Here is a 19,374-nt window from a genome sequence, read left to right on the forward strand (position 1 = left end):
CCCAGTTTTGCACTCCTCACTGCCTACGTTATTCAAAAAAGCCCAAACAGCAAGACTGTGTGCTGAGTGACATCACCCTCCTTTTATTGAGGCAGAAAGAAACTCAGAGACCTTAAGTGGCTTGCTCAAAGTCACACTGGTTTTGGACCTAGCTATGTTTGACAGCAAGGCTTGTACTTGCTCTGTTACCACACCGGCCCACGTGGGAAGGGACAACAGGGAAGAAAGGGACACTGGAGAATTCTGACTCCGGGGCAGACAGCATGCGGCCCTATGAGCTCTGAGGCTCTGAATGTCAGACTCAGGTCTTAGATGTGTCTTTGCATATATTTCCGAGTCTTTGTTTCTGGAAAACAATCGTCAAATGAGGCTTGTACACCTGGTCTCTTCCGCCTGGAACCAGGGAAGGTCATGTCATGATTAACTTTGTGACACAATTCACTGGAATGAGAAGGGTATTCTTCAATTGTTTTGTGGTGCAGAACAAATGCCTCATTAATCAGAAACACATCAACCTGAGCCTAAGTGCTAAGGACATGAGAGAGAGTAATGAGTTGGCCTCACTGGGGACACAGCCACAGCCACGAGCTTATTCTTCAATGGAGCCCACGGGGCTTGGACTTAAAGGTAGACAGTCACAGGAGGGATGGGAGGCAAGGCTGGGCAAGAGTCAGGGAGAGAGATGCAGAAAGGAAGAGGAGGAGCAGGAGGAAGCGGAGGAGGAAGAGGAGATGGCTCCTACAGGCCTTCACCCAAGATGCTGGGGAAGGATGGAAGGGCACAGAAGTTTGAGGATTATAATCCTAGGGCTAAGAAAAGGAGCCAGAGGCCAGACCAGCTTGGGGTATGGAGCACCCTTCTAGAAGCCAAAAGGCTAAATCACAGAGCTACACAGGTGTGGGCTCTTGGCTCCCAGCATGGCATCCCTGGCCCTTTCAGGTAAGAACACAGAGATAGAGATGAGACCTCCAGCTCATGTTCTGCTTTCAAATCACAATAGCTCTGACTTTATTTGTTCCTTTGCTCACTTGTTCCTTCATCCATTCAATTAATAAACAATCATTATTGAGAGTCTTGACTTTGAGCTGGAAAGACATCAGATAAATGTGGTTATCTCATCCTGACTAACAGTTCCGATTGCCTGCTATGGCACTGTAGACCTTTCATGTATTGAATCACAATGCTATAACCCCAGTAGCCAAACTAAAATACCCAGCTTTAGCTACCTTTGATTTCTAAAACTAAAAAATAAATTATTTTTTTTTTATTTTTGATGCATTTTATTAGCAAACAAAAATTTTAAAACATGAGATTTAATGGGGTCTAAAAAAAATCAGAATCATCTGAATTAGCCTTAATCCCTTATCTTAAACATGAAGGGACTGAAGCCTTCTGAGAAGAAGGTTTTGCCCAAAGTCAGCATAGCTATGCCAAGACAAAGAAGGAAATGAACCCCACAGATCCTGACTCCTGACTCCATACACTTTCCACTACAACACATCATGGAAGAGAATTAATTCTTCATTGAACACTTGCTATGTCCTTAGCACATTCATATATATGTTATTTCATTTAATTGTCAATAAAAGTAGCCCTACATAATGTGGCTTTGACCACATCTTGTACACTTTTCTCTGTGCTGCCCTCCCTCACTTTGCTCCACCACACTGGCCTCCATCCTGTGTTTCAAACACTCCAATCTCAGTCCTACCTCAGGGCCTTTGCACTTGCTATTTCCTCTGTCCAGAATATTTTTAGCCCAGATATTCATATGGATTGCTCCTTCCCTCCTTCAGATCTGTGCTAATACATGCCATTCTCAGACAGGCCTACCCTATTAACTCTGTTTAAAACAGCAACTCCCCACCAGAGTATTCCATATCTTCTTTTCATTTTTTTTCCTTCCATGAAATTATGGGTATATGATACATATATATTTTTTATTGTTATGCTTTTTAATATTTGTCACCCTTCACTGGAACCTAAGAGGCAGAGCAGGGTTACATGCCTAGCACTTAGAACAACACCTGGCATATAGCAAACAGTAAATGTTTATTGAAAGAATGCATGAATAGGGATTATTTTTGTCCTTTTACCAAAGAGGAAACTGAGGCTCAGAAAGGTTAGATCCTATGGCCTGTGTTCATCCAGCCAGTGAGCTCTGAGCCAGGATCTAAGCCTGATCTGCCAACTTTAGAGCCACCCCAGCCCATCACGTCCAGGGAAATGCAAGGAAGGCAGCAGAGCATGGGACTGCATCAGGCTGACATTGAGTGAGGACAAGCGGAGAAGTTCCCATGAGACAATTTTGAAGAACTGGAAAGCAGTACTTGAAACATATTCCTGCAAACTATAATAGAAGGCAAAGCTGAAGTAGCTTAGGTCATAGTTCGTTTTCATATCCAAGGCTCAAAATGACCAGATATGAGGTTAATGGTCATATGATCCCACTCCGTCCTCTGTGTAAATTATATATTATTACCATCAGCCTCATTTATAGGTAAATAATTAGGTTGAGAATAGTTGAAACTTTTTTTTGTTTGTTTTTGGGCGTTTTCTTAGATAGGGTCTTGCTCTGTCATCCAGGCTGGAGTGCAGTGATGTCACCATAGCTTACTGCAACCCCAGGCTCCTGGATTCAAGTGATTCTCCTGCCTAAGCCTCCCAAGTACCTGGAATTATAGGCGCATGCCACCACGCCTGGCTAATTTTTCTATTTTTTTTTTTTTTGTAGAGACAGGGTCTCACTATATTGCTCAGGCTGGTCTTGAATTCCTGGCCTCAAGCAATTCTCCCACCTTGGCCTCCCAAAGTGCAAGGATTCCAGGCAAGAGCCACCAAATTCAGCCATGAAACATTTTTCATGATCATACAAACCAAATCTGGTGACCCTCATCCCACGCCCCTTCCTTTGCCCCTCTCTACCTAGATTCCTGTGGCCACCTGGGAAAGCCCACGTCAGGCTGCCCCCTACCTGGCAAGGGCAGACCCCCAGCCAGCATGCTGAGGTCACCCTGACATGACAGGGCACAGGCTGCCAACTTGGCTCTGGACTCTGAGCACACTGCCAGCCCATGCCAGCCCCTGCCAGCCCTGGCCCCTGCAGGGCCAATCAGCTCAATTTCTCCAGATGTAGGGAGGAATGGGGACTCCCCATGGCATGAAACTGAGGTGTTCTATCCTGTGAAAAATCACAAAAGGCCCTAATTTGAATTCCTCACCCCTTGCAAGTTTGTGGAGGTGCTAGAATCATTCCCAGTTATGTGGCTTGCAGGCAGGACAGCTGATGACAAGAACCATGCCTGGCCTTGACCCTGGGGAGCTGGGAAGGGCATCCCCTGGTCCATGGTGAAAAAACACCTTGGCCAGGGCTTTGGCAAATGAGCAGTTTTGGTGATCTGGATAGGGCCTGGATAGAAGCCTGTTTGTTCTGACAGTAAAGAAAGTGTTTATGAAGCTAACAAGAAATATAAACAAGAACTGGAGGGGAATGCTACTGCTTCTAAGTGTGCTTGATATGCTAATTACAAATTATGCTTATCTTTTTGTATTATAGCCGGTCCCCTCAGGAATTTATATGTTAGCTTGTTGCTATGAGTACTTGAAAGATATTAGATGGGATTTCTTTAAAAATATGTTATAGTTTAGGCAAGCATTACCATCTATTTACTCACTCCTCCATTTATTTAATAAATATTTACTGAACTTTCATCCTGTAACAGGAACTGTGCAAAGTACTTGGGGGAAAACAGGGAGTGGAATGGAGGAGGCCTCTGCCCTCAGGAGCTGCTGTTCTATCAAGGAAACTCGGTTCTGGTAGGACAGAGATGGTGCAGCCTGCTGCGGCTGTAGAAGCAGAGGAGGACACCTCAGAAAGTGTGCTGAAGGAAGGCCAGCCTCCACGTGCCACCTGGGTGCAATAGGCAGCGTGCTAGGCTGCACAAGAACTGGTGCCCAGGTCCTTTTAAGCTTTCCTTGCAATACCTGAGAGATCTAAGTTCACATCCTAACCCTGCCACTTATTAGCTATGTGACACAGATGAGTCACTAACCTCAGCTGAGCCTCAGAGGATAAATCTACAAAACAGGGATACTAATTTGAATCTTGTGGGATTTTATGTATTAAATGAGATAATAGACATGAAATGATTGTCCCGATACAGCAAACAATGTGTGGTGGCCAATATTATTATCAGCTTCTATCTCTAAAGTATAAGAAGTCCTGTAATATCCTGAGCTTTCGTGTTATTCGCCTTAGCACATGCAGACGTGTGCATATACAGAAAAAAATACGTATTTGTGTATCAACACAGGCACATACCTTCACTACATACAAATACATTAGCCCATGAACCTGCAAGATAAGTATCTACATATTTACGGACACACACACACACACACACACACACATCCAAATGCACATGCATTCCCATATGGCCGCATTTCCTTTTCTAGCTTTCTTCACCCTCACATGTACAGCCTTTGTTTAGTCCTGCTCCAAATTCCAAATGTGAAGAACATCCGGACAAGTCACTTTCCTTGTCTGGTTTCTTCAATTCCCTCACGGACAGGGCTGGACTTAGTGATCTTTGAGACCTACTCGTTTGCTCTGGCTCTCCCCTGTTTATATGCATTTAGTTCTTTTTACTTCCACCAGTCACTATTTTTCTCCACTCCACACTCACCTCCAGGGAAACATTCAACAAAAGGTCCCTGTGATTCCGAGTTTACTCAAACAAGGAATTTTCACTCCTACTTTTCAAACTTTGACTCCTGGGATGCTACCTGAGGTTCCTCATGCTTCCCTCCCAGTGAACTCCAGGATCTAACCCCCAAGGACTTTGCCAGGTTAATTATTGTTCTCTCTCAACTTGGCCACTCCTGTCAAAGTGCCCTTTCATCCACATGACATCTCCGGGCCTCTCCAGAATAATTATAATGAAAGGTGGGAGAGCTGGGGTCCTCAGCGGTGAGACTTGTCAGTGGGTCCTCCTCAGACCTTCATTCAGAGCGCACCCCCAGATACAGGCAGAAATGCAAGCACTTGCTTTCCCAGACAGATGTAAGCGTGCTCATACACCCTCTTCATCTGCTCTTTTATTTCTCTACCCTTTGACCTCATCACGTCCAGTTGACCTCTGGCAGAAGAGCAAGTTGTATTTGGCTGCTTCAATGCTGTTGTATTGTGTTCTGCTTCTCATTCATTAGGTCTTTATTTCCACCCAAAATGAACTTGAAATCCTCATTTTTCATTCCCCGTTCCAGGTATTTAACGGAAAACAAACAACATGCCAGTGAAATGGACCCAGGAGGTTGGTGGAGAAACAGAGAACTGGTCCCCCCTAAAAAGAAGCTATTAGGATATTTCCTGGATGGGCTAGGAGAGAGCAGTGGACAGTTGTAGGAAGTCTAGATTATTGGTCTATTTTCTAAGCAAATGCAATTTGACTACTTTCAATACAGACCAGAACAGAAACGACCACTAGAAACTACCTTAACCATTGCTCTGTTCTATTCCAGACCCCCTGGCCTCCTGGGATCACCTTTAACACAGCCCATGCTATTTTGGCATATGATTTTTGGCTTACCTGTGCATCAGCCAAGAAACAGGTGGCACACTCAGGGTGGGTAATCTAAGGAAAGTTTAATAAAAAGTAAGCATTTATATAGATGTGGGCAAGGCTTAGGGAAAACAAAAAGAAATAGTGCAGTTCCCCAGAACGAGTAACAGTGGCCATCGTTGCCACCCCAGGTCGTCAGGGACAAGGGAAGGGAGTGGTTACCCGAGAGGAGCTGCGACCCCTGATAGAGGGACTCGGCCAAGCCTCAGTGTCTCTGCTCAGAGGGAGCCGGGAGTAAATATCCTGACTTCACTGTCCTTCCACCTTCCGATCTGCCAGGGCTTCCAACTGACCAAACCCAACCAGAGTCCAGGAAGCAAGGGAGCCCACTAAAGTGGTTCAGGGGCCTTCTAGAACACCGAGCGGAGTCAAGAAGAGTAGAAGGTGAATCTCAGGGTGAATGGAACATGTCAAGCAAACGGCTTGTCTCCCTCACTAGTTTGTAAGCCCAAGCCCCAAACTCAAGCCCTGAGAAATACAATAGAAAGAGCTCCGTAAACTCTGAATAAATGAATGGATGGAGGATGCTGAATAGATGGGTAATTAAATGACCACGTCACTGAATGTCTGAATGAACGAAGGTAGGAGGACAAAGTTTTCTCTACTGCATTTCTTTAGATGAGCTGCTCCGGTAACTACCTATGAACAATTTGTAATTAACACATCAAATTTTCTTCTCGAAGCCTTGAAAGACTTTGTCTCTTCTGCAGCTTAAGCAATCTGCATGGAGGCTCGTGTACGGGGTGAGATTGCTTCCTTCATAGCAGAGATTAAGCACCTCCCATCTCCTGTTCCAAAGACCTCAAATTCTGAATTAAGAGAGACATGAATTAATGAGTTCTTCGTGGAACAGGAAAAACCTCTTTTAATAACTGGGAGTTAAACAGAGTTTGGATCCCTGCTGATCTTATTGGCAAAATTAAATAAAAGTGACATTCTGCTGGCCCAAGCAAATTAGCAGCCAGCCTGTGTAAAGGCTCAGTTAACCCGAGACATTGTGTGATGTATTACCCATTGTTTGACGCACTTTCATAAGAGCAAGACGAAGTGTCCCATCCTTTAGACTCTGGTAATGTGCCTCATTGTTAAATTCAATAGGAAAAGCGATTCATACTGTGGTATGATTGAAAAGAAAATTGAATCCTTTTGATGTTATAAATGTGTCTATTACTGCGTGTGCACACAAATTTTCCATGGAAATTATGGTGAAAGTAGTGATTCTCCTCGAAAAATGCATTAGTGTTGACACGTTCAATTTTATCTGCATCAGAATATAAATACCCTTTAACCATGGTCAAATTGTGCGGAATGTATATACCGCATCTGCATAAGTCACTTGTCTATCCATCTATCGAAAAGAAAAACTGCATGGAGCTCTGAGAGCTATCCTGGTTCTCCATTTGCAGTTTTAAAAATATATATTATTAAAAGCATTGGTGCGGGATTTGTGTGAGGTTTTTCTAATTTAAAAAAAAAACAAAACAGTTTCATGAAGCAAAGGTCTGTAATTGCGTGTCCTGATTACACAAAGCAAGTTTGAAAGCTGGGAAAGATCTGGCGAGCTGTGGTCTGAGTGTCATGGTAGCTACCATTGGCCACCAGGCCATCACTGGCCATGCACTAACCGAGTGGTCATGGAACCCTCTAATAAGGAAGTAGGCAATATCAGGACATATTGCTCATGGTGGCTCTTGGCTCTTTCTTTCAGGCCAAAGAGGACAGTAAAATCCCTGTCGCCTCTTGCCTCCCCTCTAAGTCCTACCCCTTTTCTGCTCTGCTCCTTTGTCCTCTCCTTCCCTAGATGTGGAACTCAAGGGAGCCCCTTCTCCTCTCTGGGCTTCAGTCTCCTCTTCTCTACATCAAGAGGATGGTATCTGTGTCCTTCTAAATTAAATATTTGCTACCATTTAAACACATTATGCTCTTTCTTGCTTTCGTTCCTTTATCAATCTGGACCTTTTTCATCACAAACAGTAGAAAATTTAACACAAATGGCTTAGGGAAAATGAGAATTGATTGCTCCTTTCCCCCGCCCCCCCCCCAAAAAAATTCAGTGGCAAATCTGGCAGTGAGCATCATCACCAGAACTGGGTCCCTCTCTGGCTCTTGGCTCTTCTCTCTTGGTGTCGACTCTGTCCCCAGACTCTCCTGGTGATCCCTTCTCCTGGTGACAGGACGGCTGCAGTCCTGTTCATATCCTTTCTACTCCAAATTCAGCAGCATGAAAAACTAGGAATGCATTTTTGAGCCGTAATCCTGGACCTGGGTCTCCTTGGCCCAAATCAAGTTAGTGCCCATCTCTGAACCAATGGCATCGGATGCTCTGATTCGCCAAGCTGGGGTCAAATCCGCCCTCGGACTCCAGGGTAGAGTCAACTCCACCCATGGCATATGGACTGAGAGTAGGGGAAGTGTAGTCATGCCAAGAAAAAAGCACATTCCTGTTAATAAAAGAAAGGTAAATACGCACTGGAGGGGGCGAGGAGACAGATCTGCCGTAAAGTGTTTATGCAAGCAGTTCCCGCCGCCTGAAATACCTCCTTTTCCTTGTCACTCTAGTGAATTCTCACTTCTCTTTCAAGATCAAGTTCAAAGAATCTCTCTTCACTGAGCCTTCCAAAATCCCTACCTGGTGTCTGTACTTTCTTAGCAGTGAAATATACCTCTCCTATAGAACCTGTCACCTCTTTGACAAATACTTACTGAGCGCCCCGTCAGTACAGGAGAGGGTCCTGGCCTCTTCAAGTGGGACCTTGGTCTGAGAGCCGCCCACCTGACCTTGACCAGAAAACATTAGTCTAGACATTCTCTCTCAATGCTTCCAGGGACAAAGCTTTCAGGCATCGAGAGGCAGGGCTGGCCTTTTCACAAACATTCTCTGTTCACTCTCATACCTAATTTTCACTTGCTTCACCTCCTAACCTGTTCCATGTCCAATGTAGGTTGAGTTCTTTTGATGTATCTTCTATTTCTGGTCTTGTGTTCATCATTCTTGCTTGAAGATAGAATTTGCCCTTCCTTGTCCCTTCCCTTGTTTAATCATTCAGTGTCCCTTCCTCACTCACCCAGGAGCTCCCTCTGCTTTGGCTTACTTTCAATAACTGACGTGCCCATCTTACATCCAATCCTGAGGTCATGTATTGGTACCCCCTTCTTGCCCTTCCAACCGCTCCCCATTGCCCACTGGCATCACCAGCATAGTGCTGAAGGAGAGAGATACACACTGTTTCCAAGCCTAGCCAACTAGCTGGGTGGGCGTCATCAGTAATAGTCTGACACTACCAGAAGGCAGTTATATGGGGTTAAGTACATGGAAACAAACAGGCGTGGGTTTGAATCCCAGATCTGCTGTTGGTTAAGCCATAAAGGGTGGACTTTATAGCTATGTCTTCAACAAATATTAACTCAGCTTCTGCCGTGTACTATCATTGTTGAGGGCATTGGGGGCATAGTGGTGAACCAAACAGCTTCACGCACATCTTCTACATCCCATAGCTGAAACAGAGGTAAAGGTCTGAAAAACAGCAAAATGTATTACAAATTGTTGCTTTAAACTCCCGAATCCTTTTTGGGACTTAAAACCTACATTCCTTCCTAAGGCCAGTAATCATAGGGGCAGAGAAATGTGCTTTGTTCTTTGTTTTCTAGTATCTTAAACCATACAAGTTGGCTCAACAGAATTGTCTAGAGGTCATGAGATCATCTTCACCAGAGATAAGGTCAAACCAAACCACCAGCTACAGTTAAACAACAGTAGCCCAAGACCACGATATGTGATACTGGTCACATAGACTCAAGCCCAACCTCTGAAATCCCCCCCTTTTAAAAGCCGTGTATTTCTGCTTAAAGGTAGGACAGTGGTCTTTTGGGACTCTAGTCTGCCACCCTCCCCCGTCTTTTTCCTTTCCTGAAACCACTTGTTCTTATTCTTCGTTCTCACTGATTTGGCTTTGGGGACAAGTACCAAACTTTCTGTGATGTAGTCACCTTTTAGGGACAAGGGCCATGACTTTTATGTCAGTAATATTAGTACTGATTCAGTGTCTGGAATCTAATAAACACTAAACCCACACACCTGATTTAAGGTTGAGAAACAAAACCGTAATGTAGCTACTTGCCCTCCTGGCTCATATCATAGATATTTTTATCTAATAGCTCTGAATCTTTGCAGAAGGTAACACGGGTATTTCTGCGGGTCCTCAGGACATTAGCACTGAGGCAGCACTTCATCAGTGCCACTGTAAGGGCCCCCTGAAGCCCCAGCCCGGACTGAGTCTCCCTTCACAGGCAGCTTCTTCGGGAAGTGGGGCCTGTCCTTTCCTACAGTCCGGAACCTCTTCTTCTCACCCACTGGACATGTGCCCCAGTTAGGTTCAGCAGGAGCCACCAGAGCAGGCCACATTATATTAATAGAATCAGAAGCTCTCTGAGCTAGAAGACTCATTAGCCTTCACTTTATCTGATTCCTTATTTAGTGTAAACATGCTCAGCCAGTGGCTGACCCGGCTCTGCTTCCACACCTCCAATGGGCTCTACTTTACAGTCGCCCATTTCATGCTTAGACAGGTCTGGCTGAGCTAGGATCTGCTTCCTTTCAGTTTCTACCTATTGACTTGGGTTCTGTCGTGAGAAGTTTCCCAAACTAGACTGACCAATGGCCTTCATTAATTCATTCAATGCATATTTTTTGAGTATATATGTGCCAGAAACTTTTTAGGTGCCTGGGATAAATCAGTGGAAAAAAAAAAATGTAGAGATGCTTATTTCTGTGGAGGGAATCTGGAGAAGGCAGTTCTAGGTAAATAAACAGCCAGTGCAAAGGCCCTGAGGTCCAAGTGTGTTTAACTTATTAAAGGAACAGCAAAAATGAATGTTGTGCCGAGAGGGAGAGTGAAGGGAGTGACACGAGAAAGATACCAGAGTCAAGTCATGGAGGGCCTGGCACTGTGAGGACTTTGGCCTGTGCCCTTCAACTCACCATCCAAATCCTGAGGGATCCTAATGTGGACAGAATATTCATTATCAAGCGTTGGGGAAAACGAGGATAGCATTTGATTTGCTTCAGGAATATTGAGTGCTCACCAAATTGCCACCTACCCCTCATTAATTTATCCTAGGCTGTAGGAGTGGACTTCTGTCTCAGTTCCCCATTAATAATTTTTATTTATCAGATGATTCTGCTGCCACCCTTGATATAGCCTATAGCTCCTGGGTGGGGTGGGAGAGGTATAAAAATGAAGGGGTGCAGGGGTCGAGGGGTTGATGGGGGTGAGTAGAGTTTAGTGCTCAGAAAATAGGGTCTATGAGTCCTGGTTCTAAGTTTGAATCAAGGCTCTGCCACTTCCTTTCTATGTAGCAATGGGTAGTTATTTATTTGCTCTGAGCTTTATTTTCCTCATCTGTAAAATGGGAACAAGAAAGCATGTTCCACAAGGCACCATGATGCTGTATGAAAACTTACCAGCATGGAATAATCCCTCATTAAGTAACCACTGTTACTCTACTGGCCGTTTCTTGCAAGTCCTTTCCATCTGGGTTTGGGACACAGTTCTCTATCCTTCCTGGGTACAGATGACACTGCAGAGGTCCATTTTCTCAGAGCCATGCTGCTCCTGCATACTTGGACTCCCAGCATCACCAGTCTCCCAGGTTTTGGCTGCCCCTTACCACCTGGCTGCACGCCTACCCTAGAGCTGGCTTGGACGCTTATTGGCTCGAAAACCCTGTCTGAGATATGCCCAGTGTTATCATATATATTCATTCAGGCATGGAATACTTAGCTGATGGCCACTCCTCCTCACTAGAAAACAAGCAGAGAATTTTCTTATTTATGCCCATATTGGTTCCATCTTTTCTCATGCCCATTCCCACTCTCCAAGCTTGGCTGGATGCAGCAGGGTCTGGTGGCCAAGACTTAGCAGAATCACGACACCTGCCTGCCACATTCTTCCTCACCCAGAAAGCAGTTTATGAGGTATAGCAAAGCCCTTCCTTGGACTTCCTCATACTGATCTTGTTTCCAATTCACCTCCAGGGTAAAGCTAACCAGGACAGTGACCTTTCTCTAGGGAAAAACCCTCTTGTGGAATTTTTCTGCCTCTCGCTCCTTTCTGTCTCCCTCCATATGATCGTCTCTGCCTCTCTCCCTGGAGTGTCATGTGAGCATTGCCTTGTAAATTGTTCAGAATCCAAGTCTGGGTGGGATATTTACCCAGAGCGAATTATGGCTGGATGCATTCCTATGTCAACATGTGCCACACTCATTTCTTATAAAGTAGTTCATTATTCTGTGGGGCATAAATAGTATTACCAGATTGATATGATTAAAGCTAGTGAGTCATTAATTAGCATCTAATTAAAAGAGATGAGTTACATACCCATGTACAGTAGCTAATGTTATGTTTTCCTTGAAAAAGAAATGATTAAGTGTACAGCAATTGTGTTTTCAGAGAAACCACACCAAACCATGTGTTCAGTTCTGTACAGATGCAGGGACGATGTCTGCCTTGGGGCATCAGAAAATTGAGTTTACTACCCCCCAAAGATGTGGGTGCCAACATGGGCCAGGGTCTTTCTAGTCACAGGAAGCCAGATTAACCTTTGCGTGATTTCCAGAAATATCCACAGGGAAGCCATCAAGACAGCTCCAGGGGCTCAAGCTCCTTTGGCTGTGTCTCCTGTCCAACCTTCTGCTGTGCTACCCACTCACACTGCCAAGTGTTCTCACATTCTTTATCTAATTCAATTCTCACATTACTCACATCCCCATTTTATAAACCAGAAAACTAAATCCCAGACAGGACTCAGTTGTGGCTGATTTAACAACAGGAGAATTTCTGAAGAAGCACCAGGACACGTTCCAACCATCCACGCCAGACATTCCAGGCGTCTAAAGCCTGAGCTTGACGTCGCCATGCAATCTCCTCTCCCTATTCCTTCCTTCCTGCCTAGTAGTTCCAACTGAACTACTCTTCACCGCGTTTTCCCTGATGATGTCATTCTGCTCACAGCCAACTAAGAAGTATCTCTTTCTATCCTCCACCCAGCCACACCCCACCTAAACGTCTGGATGCAGGCCAACTCTAACTTCACCCATTCAGCTCCACTAAACCATACTCTAGTTATTCCTCCACTCAGTGACTGCTTAGTAATTTGTACAACAGACCCCAAACTGGAAAAACACCAGAGTTCACCTGACTCAAACTCTACCATGCAGACATTTCTGTTACAGAGTCCCTCACATGTAGTCACTGAGCCTTGTTTTACAGCAATGGAAAGTTCACTGCTTTCATTTTTATTAGGCATCACCTCTGATTATCAAAGTAATACATGACAATTATCTGGAAGGCAGCAGGGAAAATAACAATAGTTACTTCTATAGAAGGGACTAGCACGGGAATAGGATGAGAGCAGGTCAGAATGTCAAGGGGAACTTTTATGTATCATTTATATCTTTTACATAACTATTATATTCATGGATTGCTTGTGTAATAAAATAATACATAAATAAAAGTGACACAGTCACATTGGAGGAGCCTTATGTATTTATAGGAAGGATAAATAACACATAGGACAAAAAATAACTCTCTTGCCTATAGATAACTGCTATTACGTTTGGTATTTTTCTCCTACTTTGTTTTTATTAAATTCTATACTTAGATATCATAATACTGTATAAGAATTGTGCATCCTTTTTGGCTTAGTATTTTAACATATGTATCTCCAATATTATTAAAAAAGTTTTTGTTAACACCAATTTTAATTATGGCATAGAGATGAAACATCGCCCATGTAATCTTTCCCTATGGTTGGACATGCCTGTTTCCAACATTTTTGCAGTATAAATATTGCTGAGGAAAACATCTGTTTTTAATTGGAAAGTTTAAATTATTTATATTTCTTGTCATAACTGGTATCCTTATTTGTTCTTGTCTTGTTATGTTTATTATATTTGATCCTTCCTTGCTGTTTCCTTTGGATCATCCTCTTTTTCATTATTTTTCCCCTATGGTATTTTTTTTGTTTTTTGTTTGTTTTAAGAGACGGAATCTCACTATATTGCCCAGGCTGGAGTGCAGTGGGAAGCTACAGCTTCCAACTCTTGGGCTCAAGCAATCTTCCTACCTCAACCTCCTGGGTAGCTGGGACTACAGGCATGCACCACCGTGCCTGCCTCCCTATGGTAGTTTTGCAGGTATATGTTTTGCTTTTTATTCTATTAAATGTTTCCTTTTAAATTTAGTACTTACCAGTGTACCATTCAGAGTTCTCTCTTAAAGTTTCTAATTTTATTTCTTCCGTGCAATGTTGAACAGCTAATTCTGCTGTTAAACCCATCTATGGAGTTCTTAGTTTCCATTCTTATATTGTTCTTGATTCTTCAATTTCAATTTGATCTTTTGTCATAGATTTTATTTCTCTGGAATATTTATCAGCCTATTTTTGCAGGTTTTCAAAAGATATTCTTTATTTGTTTAAAAAATTTTTAATAATTTTTGTCATTTTTAAGGTTGGAGTTATGATATTAGGTAAATATAGATTTAGAATTTTTATATCTCAGTGGGAATTTGGCATTTGTCACTTAAAACAAACATGTACTGTTTATTTTAAGTATATTTGTCTTTAAAATGTCCTTGTGTGATATTACTGTGGCTACATCAGTGTTTTTTCTCTTTTTTTTTTTAAGTATAAATGACATAAAGTGAAATGTAAAGTCTTAAAGTATTGCACTTCAGTGGGTTTTAACAAATTTATATACATGTGTAACCCACATCCCTATTAATATACAAAACATTTTCATCACACTAGAGAGTTTACTAATGCCACTTTCAAGTCAATCTTTTTAAAATTCTTTTACTGTATTCTAGTACTTTTGCATGTGTGTGTGTATATATCCATATACATATATATACACATATATGTGTGTATATATATATATATATATATATACACACATATATTGCACACACACACACACACACACTACAGCATATACTCTTTTGTGTCCAATTTATTTCACTTCACCAAGGGTAATGTCTGTGAAATTCACCAACATTGTACCAGATATTTGTGGTGATTTTTGTTCCTGAGTAGTATCCCATTATATAAATATACCATCATTTATTATGCATTCATCAGTTGATAGACTTTTGTATTATTTCCAGGTTAGGACTATTATGAATAAATCTTCTATAACATGCTTGTACAAGCATTTGTATAAACCTAAGTTTTCATTTCTGTTGAGTAAATGCCTAGGAAATGGTAGGTGTATATTTAATTTTATAAGAACCTGCCAAACTGTTTCCAAAAAAGGTGGACCATTTTATACTCCTACCATAAATCTATAAATCTATGCTTGTTCCACATTCACAGGTTGAGGAAGTTCCCTTGTATTTTCAGTTTGCTGAGAGATTTTTATCATGAAGGTATACTGAATATTTTCAGTGTTTTTCTGCAGCTACTTATCATCTGACTTTTCTTCTTTAATTCATTCATTCCTTTAGTCTATTAATTAATATTTTAATATTTTAATGTTAAATGAACCTTGTATTTCTAGAACAAATATCACTTGGTCACAATATATTACTAATTTTATATATTGCTGAGTTCAATTTGCTAATATTTTATTAAGAATTTTGTGTCTTTGTTCACAAGAGATAGTGTTCTGTAATTTTCTCATTTAGAAGTGTCTTTGCCTGATTTTGGTATCAAGATTATGCTGGCCTCATAAAATGACTTGGAAAGCATTGCTTTTTCTTTATTCCTATAGAATTTTCATAGTATTGGCATTATTCTTTCTTAAATGTTTGCTGGAATTCACTAGTGAAGCCATCTGAGTATGGAGTTTTCTTTACAGTAATGTTATCAATACAAGTTCAATTTATTTAACTGATATGAGGTTATTCAGATAGTCCATTTCTTTTTGTGTTAGTTTCAGTAATTTTCATCATTAAAGAAATTTATCCAATTCATTCAAGGTGGCAAATTTATTGGCATAAAATATTTCATGATATGTCCTTATCCTCTTAATGTCTGTAGTATTTGTAGTATTTGTAATGATATTTCCTCTGTCATTTCTGATATTAGTAAACGGTGATTTCTCTCTTTTTTCTTGATCAGTTTAGCTAGAAGTTTATACTTTATTTGTTTTATCTTTCCTTCAAATACCAACTTTTAATTTCATTGGTTTTCTCTATTGCTTGTCTAGTTTACATTTCATTGATTGTCCTTTTATCTTTATTATTTTCTTCCTTCTTAATCTGATTGAATTTACTCTTATTTTTCTAGCTTCTTAAGGTGAGAGCTTAGATTATTGATCTATTTTTCTTTTTAAGTTACCTTGTGCTATTATCTGAATGTTTGTGTCCCCCTAAAATTCACATGTTGAAACTAGGAGTTGGAGCTGGGCTGGGCACAGTGCCTCTTGTCTGTAATCCCAGGGCTTTGGGAGGCTGAAGCAGGAGGATTGCTTGAGGCTAGAAGTTTGAGACCAGCCTGGGCACTATAGTGAGATCTCATCTCTACAAAAAATAAAAAATTAACCAGGCATGGTGGTGCAAGCCTGTAGTCTTAGGTACTTGGGAGGCTGAGGCAGGAGAATTCTCAAGCCCAGGAATTTGAGGTTGCAGAGAGCTAGGCCACTGCACTCTAGCCTGGGTGACACAGTGAGACCCTGTTTCTAAAAAAAAAAAAACAAAAAACAAAAGAACTAGGTGAAAATAGGTGGGCTCTGGGGAAGTGATAAGGAGCGATAAGAACAAAGGTGTGGTTTCTTTATCTTCTAGTTTGCTTTCTTTCTGAAGAGAAGTTGATACTCAATGTTTACTCTGAGATGCCTCAGTATATGAGTGTGTGTGTGTGTGTGTGTGTGTGTGTATGAAATGTATCCTCATTGTGGGTCATAGAGCCTCTTGAATCTATAGGTTATTTTCCTTCAGTTTTGGAAAATTCTCAGGCAGTATTATTTCAAATATTGCTTCTTCCAAATTCTCTTTCCTCTCCTTTTGAAGCAACAAATTCTTTTACATTAGATCTTTTTAAAACTTCCCAGTGTATCTTTTGCATTGTCATTGATTTTCATTTCCATTTCCTTTTACTCTCTCTCTGTGATTCGTTCCACATATTCTGCAGATCTAGCCTCTAATTCATGAATCCCCTTTGCTTCTAACTAATGATTAATATGAGGTGACTTGAAAATTTTGTGGAAAACTGGAATTAAAAGATAAAAATTAAAAAATACATAAACCCTATTTCTCAACATAAGCTCCAAGACACTTTTGTAAATGGTAATACCAGCGATTTAATCGTCCCTAAAGAATTGAGGGTCCTGTGAATTTAACCACATCGATGTAGTCTTTTTTACAGTATTAACTGAAGAAAAATGGTTACCCTTTATAGGTTTTTTTATGATTAGAAAACAAAAAGAAATCAGAAAGGCTGAATCAGGATGGTAAGGTGAATGCCTAATGATTTCCCATTAGAACTCTGGCAAAATTGGCCTTGCTTGACGAGAGGAATGAGCTAGAGAACTGTTGTAGTGAAGGGCTCTCTGGTGAAGCTTTCCCAGGTGTTTTTCTACTAAAGCGTTGGCTAACTTTCCTAATATACTATTGTTATAAGCAGATGGTGTCATTCCTTGGCCCTCCAGAAAGTCAACAAGCCTTGAACATCAAAAAAAAAAAAAAAAAAAAAAAACCTGTTACCATGACCTTTGCTTTGACCAATCCACTTTTGCTTTGACTGAACCACTTCCACCTCTCAGTAGCCATTGCTTTGATTGTGCCTTGTCTTCAGAATCATACTGGTGAAGTCATGTTTCATCTCCTGCCACAATTCTTCAAAGAATTGCTTCAGGATCTTTATCCCACTTGTTTAAAATCTCTTCTTGTCTGAAGCTGATCTGGGAAGTAACTGTTTTGGCACCAATGTAGTGGAAAGTTTGTTCCACTTTAATTTTTCAGTCAGAATTTTGTAAGGAACCAGTTGAGATGTCTATGGTGTAGGCTATTGTTTTTGCTGTTAATCATTGGTCCTCTTCAATCAAGGCACAAACAAGACAATTTTTTTCCCTGCAAATTGATATGGATGGTCTGTTGCTGCAAGCTTCATTTTCAACATCATCTCTTACCTCCTTAAAATGAATTCTCCATTTTTAAACTGATGATATCTTTGGGGAATTGTCCCCATAAACTTTTCCTAAAGCATCAGTGATTTCACCATTCTTCCACCCAAGCTTCACCAAAAATTGATGTTTTTTCTTGGTTCAATTGTAGTATAATTCATGTTGCTCTGATGAGGACTTATCAAAGATATTTTAACCTTCTTAGTGCCTCAAATTAAATCCTGTTCAGACTAGTAGAAAGTTAGTACAAGTTTATTTTGATCCAAAAGATTTTAAAATCCATATATAGTTTTCTCATAATATGCATTTTTATGAACTTTTTGAAGACCCCTAGTATTCTGTGAAATTCATATACTGACATCTTAATTTCAGTTACTGTATTTTTCAGCTCTATAATTTCTATTTAATGATATATTTTTTTAGATTCCAGGTCAAATTTCCACCTTTTCATCTATATTCTTAAAAATATGTCATATCCATTAAAAAGTCCATGCTAGATAACTTCAAATAACTAAATTATCCATCAATGCATCTCTATTGCCTTTCTTCTCTTGATTTTTAGTCATTTAGTCCTGTTTCCTGAAATGAAATCTAATTTCTAATTGATACTAGACAGTTTTCTTAAATAAAAAATGCTACAGACTTCCTCTACTGTTTTTTTTCCTTGAAAAGAGATCAGTTTATCTGTTTTTTATTTTTAAAATATTTAAAATTGAGGAAATCAATTTTATTCAATAAAAAATTAAAATTATTTGAGGATGTGTTTCAGGAATTGTAAGGGTTGTTTTTTTATGGCTTGTCTTAATCCTTAAGTACAGTTCTTCAGGTGTTCCAGTAGAAAGCCTACACTTTCCTTGCTATGTCTCAACTCCAATTCTTGTGTTTCCAGGGCCATAAAACTGCTGAAATTTTGCTTAGCATTTTAGTGTCTTAGCAGTCACTTTCTCTGTTTCCTTGGTTTTTGGTCTCTTTCTGGGAGTATGTGTGGCTTAAGATTTAACAAATGAACACTGAGATCTTCCCTCTGAGATCTTATATTCTCAGGTCCTGGCTACTTTGGTTGTTCTCTTTCACTTTCAAGTAGCTTGATTTATTTTTGGCATTTAACCAATTTTTATAGTTGTTCTTTGTGGCAGAGTTGGTCTATTACAAGATATTTTGTCATAGCCAAAAAAGGAAATCTCTTTTATTTTTGTCAAAAAATATATTTGAGTGTATACTACGAATCATCTGTAATTATTTACCACTTGCAATGAAGATGGACAATACATCTTTTCCCATGCTTATTTTACCTGCTACCACCAGCTTTAATTGGTGTAATATGATAATTTTACCCAGTTAATTGTTGTTAATTTTATAAATTAAGAATCTTCTCTTTCAAGAATTATTTATGACACTTTCATTCTGTTTTGCAACCATATTTGCCACAGTTATTTAGAATAAATTATGTGCTTAAATGCTTTCAGTTGCTCATTACCAGTTCTTCCACACCATGACTTTATTATTTATGAGTTTTAAATTTTGATTCATTTTTTTTCAGCCAGCTGAAGTAGACCTTGGAGTAATTTTTCAGGAAGAATGCATGAGTCAAACATTTTGTGAGTCCTTGCATAACTGAGATTATTGGTCTGT

Source organism: Eulemur rufifrons, chromosome 6 (assembly GCF_041146395.1).
Source record: "Eulemur rufifrons isolate Redbay chromosome 6, OSU_ERuf_1, whole genome shotgun sequence".
NCBI classification, from domain to species: Eukaryota; Metazoa; Chordata; class Mammalia; order Primates; family Lemuridae; genus Eulemur; species Eulemur rufifrons.